This window comes from Triticum dicoccoides, chromosome 5A, assembly GCF_002162155.2.
Source record: "Triticum dicoccoides isolate Atlit2015 ecotype Zavitan chromosome 5A, WEW_v2.0, whole genome shotgun sequence".
In the NCBI taxonomy this organism is placed as follows: Eukaryota; Viridiplantae; Streptophyta; class Magnoliopsida; order Poales; family Poaceae; genus Triticum; species Triticum dicoccoides.
Window position 1 is genome coordinate 282,952,127 of NC_041388.1, and position 11,633 is coordinate 282,963,759.

Consider the following 11,633-nt stretch of genomic DNA (forward strand, 5'->3'; position numbering starts at 1 on the left):
GATGGAGATCAATGGAGCTATATGATATTGGCCATATCATGTCACAACTATATAATTGCATGTGATGTTTATTATGTTTATGCATCTTGTTTACTTAGGACGACGGTAGTAAATAAGATGATCCCTTACAAAATTTCAAGAAGTGTTCTCCCCTAACTGTGCACCGTTGCTACAGTTCGTCGCTTCTAAGCACCACGTGATGATCGGGTGTGATGGATTCTTACGTTCACATACAACGGGTGTAAGACAGTTTTACACAGCGAAAACACTTAGGGTTAACTTGACGAGCCTAGCATGTGCAGACATGGCCTCGGAACACGGAGACCGAAAGGTCGAGCATGAGTCGTATGGTAGATACGATCAACATGAAGATGTTCACCGATGATGACTAGTCCGTCTCACGTGATGATCGGACACGGCCTAGTTGACTCGGATCATGTGATCACTTAGATGACTAGAGGGATGTCTATCTAAGTGGGAGTTCATAAGATGAACTTAATTATCCTGAACATAGTCAAAAGGATTTTGCAAATCATGTCGTAGCTCGCGCTTTAATTCCACTGTTTAGATATGTTCCTAGAGAAAATATAGTTGAAAGTTGAAAGTAGCGATTATGCGGACAGTAGATAGCTTATGTCCTTAAATGCACTGCTCAGTGTGTTGAACCTCGAACGTTGTCTGTGGATGTTGCGAACATCTGACATACACGTTTTGATAACTACGTGATAGTTCAGTTAAACGGTTTAGAATTGAGGCACCAAAGATGTTTTTGAAACATCGCGAAACATATGAGATGTTTTGAGGGCTGAAATTGGGATTTCAGGCTCGTGCCCATGTCAAGAGGTATAAGACCTCCGACGATTTTCTTAGCCTGCAAACTAAGGGAGAAAAGCTCAATCGTTGAGATTGTGCTCATATTGTCTGAGTGCAACAATCACTTGAATCGAGTGGGAGTTGATCTTCCAAATGAGATAGTGATGTTTCTCCAAAGTCATTGCCACCAAGCTGCTAGAGCTTCGTGATGAACTATAACATATCAGGGATAGATATGATGATCCTTGAGGTATTCGCGATGTTTGACACCGCGAAAGTAGAAATCAAGAAGGAGCATCAATTGTTGATGGTTGGTGAAACCACTAGTTTCAAGAAGGGCAAGGGCAAGAAGGGATACTTCATGAAACGGCAAATCAGCTGCTGCACCAGTGAAGAAACCCGAGGTTGAACCCAAACCCGAGACTAAGTGCTTCTGTGATAAGGGGAATAGCCGCTGGAGCAGAATTACCCTAGATACTTGGTAGATAAGAAGGCTGGCAAGGTCGATAAAAGTATATTGGATATACATTGTATTGATGTGTACTTTACTAGTACTCCTAGTAGCACCAGGGTATTAGATACCGGTTCGGTTGCTAAGTGTTAGTAACTCGAAATAAAAGCCACGGAATAAACGGAGACTAGCTAAACGTGAGATGACGATATGTGTTGGAAGTGTTTCCAACATTGATATGATCAAGCATCACACGCTCCCTCTACCACCGAGATTGGTGTTTGCGTTGAGCATAGACATGATTGGATTATGTCTATCGCAATACGGTTATTCATTTAAGGAGAATAATGGTTACTCTATTTTTTGAATAATACCTTCAATGGTCTTGCACCTAAAGGAATGGTTTATTGAATCTCGGTCGTAGTGATACACATTTTCATGCCAAAAGATATAAGATAGTAATGATAGTACCACTTACTTGTGGCACTGCCATGTAAGTCATAATGGTATAAAACGCATGAAGAAGCTCCATGTTGATGGATCTTTGGACTCACTCGTTTTTGAAAAGTTTGAGACATGCGAACCATGTCTATTGGTGTGTATGCATGAAGAAACTCCATGCAAATGGACCGTTCGGACTCACTTGATTTTGAATCACTTGAGATATGCAAATCATACCACATAGGCAAGATGACTGAAAAGCCTCGGTTTCAATAAGATGGAACAAGATAGCAACTTGTTGGAAGTAACACATTTTGATGTGTGCAGTCCAATAAATGCTGAGGCATGCAGTGAATATCGTTATGTTCTTACTTCACAGATGATTCGAGTAGATGTTGAGAATATTTACTTGATGAAACACAACTCTGAATTATTGAATGGTTCAAGTAATTTCAGAGTGAAGTAGAAGATCATTGTGACAAGAGGATAAAATGTCTATGATACGATCATAGAGATGAATATCTGAGTTACGAGTTTTGGCACACAATTAAGACATTGTGGAAATTGTTTCATAATTAATACCGCCTGGAACACCATAGTGTGATGGTGTGTCCGAACATCATAGTTGCACCCTATTGGATATGGTGCGTACCATGATGTCTCTTATCGAATTACCACTATCGTTCATGGGTTAGGCATTAGAGACAACCACATTCACTTTAAATAGGGCACCACGTAATTCCGATGAGATGACACCGTATGAATTATGGTTTAGAGAAACCTAAGTTGTCGTTTCTTAAAGGTTTGGGGCTGCGACGCTTATGTGAAAAAGTTTCAGGATTAAGCTCGAACCCAAAGCGGATAAAATACATCTTCATAGGACACCCAAAACAGTTGGATATACCTCCTAATTCAGATCCGAAAGCAATATGAATTGTTTCTAGAATCGGGTCCTTTCTCGAGGAAAGGTTTCTCTCGAAAGAGTTGAGTGGGAGGATGGTGGAGACTTGATGAGGTTATTGAACCGTCTCTTCAACTAGTGTGTGGCAGGGCACAGGAAGTTGTTCCTGTGGCACCTACACCAATTGAAGTGGAAGCTTATGATATTGATCATGAAACTTCGGATCAAGTCACTACCAAACCTCGTGGGATGACAAGGATGCGTACTACTTTAGAGTGATATGTAATCCTGTCTTGGAAGTCATGTTGCTAGACAACAATGAACCTACGAGCTATGGAGAAGCGATGGTGGGCCCGGATTCCGATAAATGGCTCGAGGCCATAAAATCCGAGAACGGACCCATGGACTTTGGTGGACTTGCCCGATGATCGGCAAGCCATTAAGATAAATGGATCTTTAAGAAGAAGACGGACGTGGATGGTAATGTCACCGTCCATGAAGCTCGACTTGTGGCGAAAAGTTTTTCACAAGCTCAAGGAGTTGACTACGATGAGATTTTCTCATCCGTAGCGATGCTTAAAGTCCGTCGGATTCATGTTAGCATTAGTTGTATTTATGAAATCTGGCAGATGGATATCAAAACGAGTTTCCTTACCAGTTTTCGTGAGGAAAGGTTGTATGTAATACAATCAGAAAGTTTTTGTCTATCCTAAGGATGCTAAAAGGTATGCTAGCTCCAGCGATCCTTCTAAGGACTGGAGTGAGCATCTCGGAGTTGGAATGTATGCTTTGATGATGATCAAAGATTTTGGGTTTGTACAAAGTTTATGAGAAACTTGTATTTCCAAAGAAGTGAGTGGGAGCACTATAGAATTTCTGATGAATACATGTTGATCAGAAATGATGTAGAATTTCTGGAAAGCATATAGGGTTATTTTGAAAGTGTTTTTCAATAGAAAGCCTGGATTAAGCTACTTGAACATTGAGCATCAAGATCTATAAGGATAGATCCAAATGCTTAATAATACTTTCAAATGAGCACATACCTTGACATGATCTTGAAGGTGTTCAAGATGGACCAGTCAAAGAAGGAGTTCTTGCCTGAGTTGTAAGGTACGAAGTTAAGACTTAAAGCTCGACCACGGCAGAATAGAGAGAAAGGACGAAGGTCGTCCCCTATGCTTAAGACGTAGGCTCTTCAGTATGCTATGCTGTGTACCGCACCTGAAGTGTGCCTTGCCATGAGTCAGTCAAGGGGTACAAGAGTGATCCAAGAATGGCTCATAGGACAGCGGTCAAAGTTATCCTTAGTAACTAGTGGACTAAGGAATTTTCTCGATTATGGAGGTGGTAAAAGAGTTCGTCGTAAAGGTTACGTCGATGCAAGCTTAACACCTATCCGGATAGCTCTGAGTAGAGAGACCGGATACATATAATGGGGCAACAATTTAGAATAGCTCCAAGTGGAACAGTTATTTGGAATGGCTCCAAATAGAACGTGGTAGCTACATCTAGGAGATGACATAGAGATTTGTAAAGCACACACGGATCTGAAAGGTTCAGACCCGTTGACTAAAACCTCTCTCACAAGCAACATGATCAAACATAAAACTCATTGAGTGCTAATCACATAGTGATGTGAACTAGACTACTGACTCTAGTAAACTCTTGGGTATTAGTCACATGGCGATGTGACCTGTGAGTGTTAATCACATGGCGATGTGAACTAGATTATTGACTCTAGGGCAAGTGGGAGACTGTTGGAAATATGCCCTAGAGGCAATAATAAAAGTGTTATTATTATATTTCCTTGTTCATGATAATTGTCTTTTATTCATGCTATAACTGTATTATCCAGAAATCGTAATACACGTGTGAATACATAGACCACAATATGTCCCTGGTAAGCCTCTAGTTGACTAGCTCGTTGTGATCAACAGATAGTCATGGTTTCCTGGCTATGGACATTGGATGTCGTTGATAACGGGATCACATCATTAGGAGAATGATGTGATGGACAAGACCCAATCCTAAGCATAGCACAAAGATCATGTAGTTCGTTTGCTAGAGCTTTGCCAATGTCAAGTATCTCTTCCTTTGACCATGAGAGCGTGTAACTCCTGGATACCGTAGGAGTGCTTTGGGTGTATCAAACGTCACAACGTAACTGGGTGACTATAAAGGTGCACTGCAGGTATCTCCGAAAGTATCTATTGTTTTATGCGGATCGAGACTGGGATTTGTCACTCCGTGCAAACGGAGAGGTATCTCTGGGCCCACTCGGTAGGACATCATCATATGCGCAATGTGACCAAGGAGTTGATCACGGGATGATGTGTTACGGAACGAGTAAAGTGACTTGCCGGTAACGAGATTGAACAAGGTATTGGATACCGACGATCGAGTCTCGGGCAAGTAACATACCGATAGACAAAGGGAATTGAATACGGGATTGATTAAGTCCTTGACATCGTGGTTCATCCGATGAGATCATCGTGGAACATGTGGGAGCCATCATGGGTATCCAGATCCCGCTGTTGGTTATTGACCGGAGAACGTCTCGGTCATGTCTACATGTCTCCCGAACCCGTAGGGTCTACACACTTAAGGTTCGGTGACGCTAGGGTTATAAAGGAAGCTTGTATGTGGTTACCGAATGTTGTTCGGAGTCCCGGATGAGATCCCGGACGTCACGAGGAGTTCCGGAATGGTCCGGAGGTAAAGATTTATATATGTGAAGTCCTGTTTTGGTCACCGGAAAAGTTTCGGGCGATATCGGTAATGTACCGGGACCACCGGGAGGGTCCCGGGGGTCCACCAAGTGGGGCCACCTGCCCCAGAAGGCTGCGTGGGCCAAGTATGGGAGGGGACCAGCCCCTAGGAGGGCTGGTGCGCCCCCCACAAGGGGGCCAAGGCGCAAGGGAGAGTGGGAGGGGGCAAACCCTAGTCCAGATGGGCCTTAAGGCCCACCTAGTGGGCGCCTCCCCTCTCTCCCCCTCTTGGCCGCCTCCCCAAGTCCCATCTAGGGCTAGCCGCACCCCTTGGGGTGGGAAACCCTAAAGGGGGCGCAGCCCCCTTCTCCCCTATATAAATAGAGGCCTGGGGCTGCCCATAACACATGAGTTCTCTCCCTCTTGGTGCAGCCCTACCTCTCTCCCTACTCCTCCTCTCCCATGGTGCTTGGCGAAGCCCTGCTGGATTGCCACGCTCCTCCACCACCACCACGCCGTTGTGCTGCTGTTGGATGGAGTGTTCCTCAACCTCTCCCTCTCTCCTTGCTGGATCAAGGCGTGGGAGACGTCACCGGGCTGTACGTGTGTTGAACGCGGAGGTGCCGTGCGTTCGGCACTTGATCATCGGTGATTTGAATCACGACGAGTACGACTTCATCAACCCCGTTCACTTGAACGCTTCCGCTTAGCGATCTACAAGGGTATGTAGATGCACTCTCCTTCTACTCGTAGCTGGTTTCTCCATAGATAGATCTTGGTGACGCGTAGGAAAATTTTGAATTTCTGCTACGTTACCCAACAGATACATGGCACCCCCGAAAAGCCGGCCGATCACACCAACAGGGATTGTTGGGTGTTCAAGCAGGCAGGCAAGTTAACTGCCGAAAATGAGGACAAGGGGCTGCATAGAGATGACGACGAGGAGCCCCAGCCACCGAATAATAGTGGACAGAAGGGTTTCCCCCCACAAATGCGGACGGTGAACATGATATACGCAACCCACATCCCCAAGAGGGAGCGGAAGCGCGCGTTAAGGGACGTATACGCGATAGAGCCAGTCGCCCCAAAGTTCAACCCATGGTCCTCCTGCCCGATCACCTTTGATCGAAGGGACCATCCCACTAGCACCCGTCACGGCGGATTCGCCGCATTTGTTATAGACCCAATTATTGACGGATTTCATCTCACTAGAGTCCTTATGGACGGCGGCAGCAGCCTGAACCTGCTTTACCAGGATACAGTGTGGAAAATGGGCATAGATCCCTCGAGGATTAAGCCCACCAAAACGAACTTTAAAGGCGTAATACTAGGTGTAGAGGCCAACTGTACAGGCTCAGTCACACTTGAAGTGGTCTTCGGATCTTCGGGTAATTTCCGAAGCAAGGAGTTAATCTTCGACATAGTCCCGTTTCGCAGTGGCTATCACGCACTGCTCGGGAGAACCGCATTCGCTAAGTTCAACGCGGTACCGCATTACGCATACCTTAAGTTCAAGATGCCAGGCCCTCGAGGAGTAATTACGGTCAATGGAAACACCGAACGCTCCCTCCGAACGGAGGGGCACACGGCGGCCCTTGCAGCGGAAGCACAAAGCAGCCTCTCCAGGCAGTTCTCCAGTCCGGCCACTAAGCGACCGGACACTGTCAAACGCGCCCGGAGTAACCTACAACAAGACCACCTGGCACGATCCGAGCAGGTGTAGCAATGCGGCCCCAACCCCAACCCTCGCAAAAAGGCGACGCCAGTACTTCGCGTACATAATTACGCTCTAGAGATACCATGGGTACAGGGGGAGGGGCACCATCACGGCACGCCCAAAAACGGCTTAAACCGCACCAGGGGCTGCCGATTTTTTAATTTTCTCTTACTTTCAGGACTCCACTGTTCGGAAGGCATGTTCGGCAGTCCAAGTGCCGCACAAACGATGCAAGAACCAGGGAAGCAGACAAGCCACGCCGCCTTACGGAACTCCCAGGTGGTCTCTATCACGAGCAGTATACCTGTTTCGCATATTATTCAGCAGCTTGCCCTGGAGCGGACATGTTAAATAGTCCAACCTTTTGCTTATCGCATTATTTGTATCGTTCTGCCTTGATCGCAGCCCTCTTTAATAAACAATGCATAGCTTCTGTCTATTTTTGCATTACTCTTTATATATATATATATATATATATATATATATATATATATATATATATATATATATATATATATATATATATATATATATATATATATATATATATATATATATATATATATGTTCCTTAACGACATGTTGCACCCGTACACTTTGGTACGGCCAAAATACGCCAGGGGCTTCAGTACCCCTCAATATGGTGTGAGAAGTCCGAACACTTTAACAAGTGCGGCACCCCGAACTTATAGCACTATATGCATCGGCTCCGAATCATGTCTCGGGTCAATAGTTGGGTTTGCCCGGCTCCTCTGTTTTGGTGCCTTACGTTCCGCTATATCGGCTAAGGTAGCACTAGGAGAACCACTGCGATTGTTCCCCGGTTGAGCTGGGTCGAGCACCTCAGTGGAGAAAGCTTACTGACTGTCATGATGAAGCGAGAGCTGGTCGCTGTTCGAGAGGTTTTTTCGAGTCCCTAAAGACTTATGCCGCTTAGGGCGAGGAGCCGACTATGTCCGGCCAAGGCGTGGATAGCGCCCCGAACTCGGTCTTCCAAATACCAGGGGCTTCGCCGAAATTTAAAATTATAGAATTCTATGGCTAAGTGAGAGTGTTCACGCATTATAGTCTGATTGCCTTGTTCGTTGGGCTGAGCGCCTCCCTCGAAGGACCCAAACATGGGAAAAAGAGCACTTAGGTTTATCCTCGAACACCCCAGCACTAGTGGCACGGGGGCAGAAGTCGACGACTCGCCATCTCTCAGAATTGATAAACAACCGCACAGAAGGTAATATTTTAAATTCAAACAGCATTGCTTAGCGCATATGAACAAGTTTTCAGTGCACAGGACAAAACGAGCGAGTTTTACTCAAAAATTACATCCATAGTACATTCATCCGCCACAAGGCGGGCACCCTTCAGAACATCCTTATAATAATTCTCGGGCTTGCGATGCTCTTTCCCCGGCGGCGGCCCGTCCTTCACAAGCTTCTCAGCATCCAGCTTGCCCCAGTGCACCTTAGCACGGGCAAGGGCCCTACGGGCACCTTCAATACAGACAGAGCACTTGATGACTTCGAGCCTTGGACAGGCCTCCACCAGCCGCCGCACCAGCCCGAAATAGCTCCCAGGCTGAGCCTCTCCAGGCCACAGCCGAACTATAAGGCCCCTCATGGCCTGTTCGGCCGCCTTGTGGAGCTCGACCAGTTGCTTCAGCTGGTCGCTCAGGGGCACGGGGTGTCCGGCCTCAGCGTACTGAGACCAGAACACCTTCTCCGTGGAGCTGCCCTCCTCAGCTCGATAGAATGCGGCGGCATCGGACACACTCCGGGGAAGATTTGCGAACGCGCCTGGAGAACTCCGGATTCGGGTAAGTAATAAGTAACTCACGCTTATGTGTTTGCTTTGCATAAAGAATGCCTTACCCGCCGCTATCTTCTTCACCTCCTCCATCTCCTGGAGGGTCTTCTGGGATTCGGCCTTGGCAGACTTGGCACTTTCAATAGCCGCCCCGAGCTCGGACGCTCGCGTCCTTGAGTCACGCTCCAAACTCTCATGTTTTTCCATGAGAACCCGGAGCTCTTACCGCACCTTGCCAACCTCGGCCTCATACTTCTCCCGCTCGGTGCGCTCCGTGGCCGCCGTCTTCTCGGCCTCGAGCAGCGCTTGCTTAAGGGTCGAATGCTTGATTTTTTTTGAATAAAATAATATTTTAGAATACATGGTCCCCGCCGGGAATTACTTGCCGCGGAAACGGAGAAAGTACAATATTAACATAAAATACATGGTCAACATTTTTTCTATACACATTTAACATTTTCAAATGCTTGATTAACATTTTTCTAATACAAGATTAATATATTTTGAATATATGGTCCACACTTTATGAATATATTGTCGATATTTTTATATACACAATGAACATTTTGAAATAAATACAAGATTAACATATTAGAAATTCATGAGCAACTTTATTCATGCATTTACGTATACATTTTTTGCATAGATGAAAAAAAATCTCTATGCGCATTTAACATTTTTCACATGCTTGGTTAATTTTTTGTTCAAATGCTTTTACGTAAAGTGTTTTACGTAGTAGAATTATTTACAATATTTGGAATTATAAACATTTTTTATAGTTGCACCAACATTTTTTTAACACTCCACAAACGTTTTTTTGTTTTTCAAACTTATGTATTTCTTTCAAATATATGTATTTTCGTTATTTTAAAATATAACAAAAATTAAAAATAAACGAAATTGAGTTTAAAAAGGAAAACGATCGAGCGACCACCACCACTGGGCCGGCCCATTACTCTGTCTCTTCATGCCAGAGGACGGTTTGTTACTAGAAGGAGGACATAGGCGAATTAAATTTCTACAAATATCAAGAAAGTTCAATGCTTTTTTAAAGAAGTTCACAAATCTCAGAAAAGTTTGAAGGATTTTAAAAGAGTTCAAGGGGTTGAAAAAACTTCACCACTTTCGAAAAAATCATGAATTTTGAAAAAAATCACAAAACTTAAAAAAAAGTTCTGGAATTTTCATAAAATAGTTCACTAATTTCAAATAAGATATCCTCAATTTTTTTTAAAAAGTTCACATATTCAAAATATATATTTATAATGAGTTTAATAAATAGTTTACGAATTGAAAAATTATTCATCTATAAAAGGGCAGCCCAATGCACCGACCTCCCACTTGCGCAGGGTCCAGGAAAGGATCTGACCACTTTGGGTCTATAGTACGCAGCCTTTCCCTACATTTCTTCAGATTTGGAACAATTCACAAATATTAAAAAAGTTCATCGATTTTGAAACAAAAGTTCATTGATTTGAAAAAGTTCATAAATTTTCAAAAGGCCACTAAAAGAGTTACAGAAAAATAGTAATAATAAAGAAATAAAGAAAGAAATAAAAAAGTCAAAGTAAAAAACTAAAAAATAAAATGAAAAAACAGAAAAGACCGGTTCAGAAAAACTTAAACGAAAAAAGAATAAAACCAACCGAAAGCTTCCCAAACCGGCTAGGAAGCTTTTGGAAGGTTCCCAAAATCGGGAACGACTCTCTTGTTGCAACCTTATATGGCCCGGCCTGTTAGTATCGAAGGAAGGGAGTTGATGTGCGCCCGTCTGTAGGATAACCAGTAACGGCCACTTAAGGCGTTAAGTAGTGAAGTTACTAGTTAAGGAACATCCATTGCAAAGGTCATTCCCACCGCCTCAAGGGTTGACAAGTGGTCGTCTGGGAGTTTTCTCCTTTTTTCGTGTATCAATATTTAAAATATGTGTCTCTCATAAAAAAACATGTTTTTGTCCTCTTTCAAGAGGCACAATTTTGCCTCTCATAGAAGAAAAACATGTGCCCCTCGTGAAAGCAAAACGAAACACGTTTTTTCCTTTCTGAGAGTCACATATGTGCCTCTTGTGGAAGCAAATATGTGCCTCTACGAGAAGCAAATATATGCCTCTCATGGAGGACAACAACACGTTTTTGTTCTTGTGAAAGGCACAACGAGGCTTCTCACGGAAGCAAAACTATGCCACCATGGAAGCAAATCTGTGCCTCCCATGAAATCAAGAAAAGAAAGCACGGTTTTTTCATGCAATCTTTTTCCTCCAAAATCTCAAAAAACTAGGCAAGAACTGAAAAGCCGGATAACATGAAAAGAACCATCTAAACCTCGAAAACATGCATGTAAAGAAAAATAAAATGATAAAATATCGAGGGAGCGCCCAGCACGTGACATATGGCATCACTTGAGAGCGCGTCAAGTGACGCACTCTCAGCCCACTAAAAATAACTCTCGAGGGGGTCCCGCAAGGGGTACCACTCAGTATTTTTAGGGCTAGCACTTAGTTAGTTGCTCTAATTGAATAGACGTCGGCCAAAGTTTTGAGGGGTCCCAGATTATCTTATTTTTAGGAATGGCCCTAGATTATCTAAACATGACATGTATGTATACGGACCATATGTACATAGCCCATTCGAAGTAGCAGAGATAGTAAAACAAGCACAAACTCTAAGAAAAGACCATGGTTTCTCCGAGGCCAGCTCTTTTCCTCTCGGGAGGCGACTAGAAAACCCTAGCCGCCACCAGCGAGTTTCTTTCACCGCGTTCCTCCGGCATTTCCCCTTCGACGACGACCTCAGTCGTCAG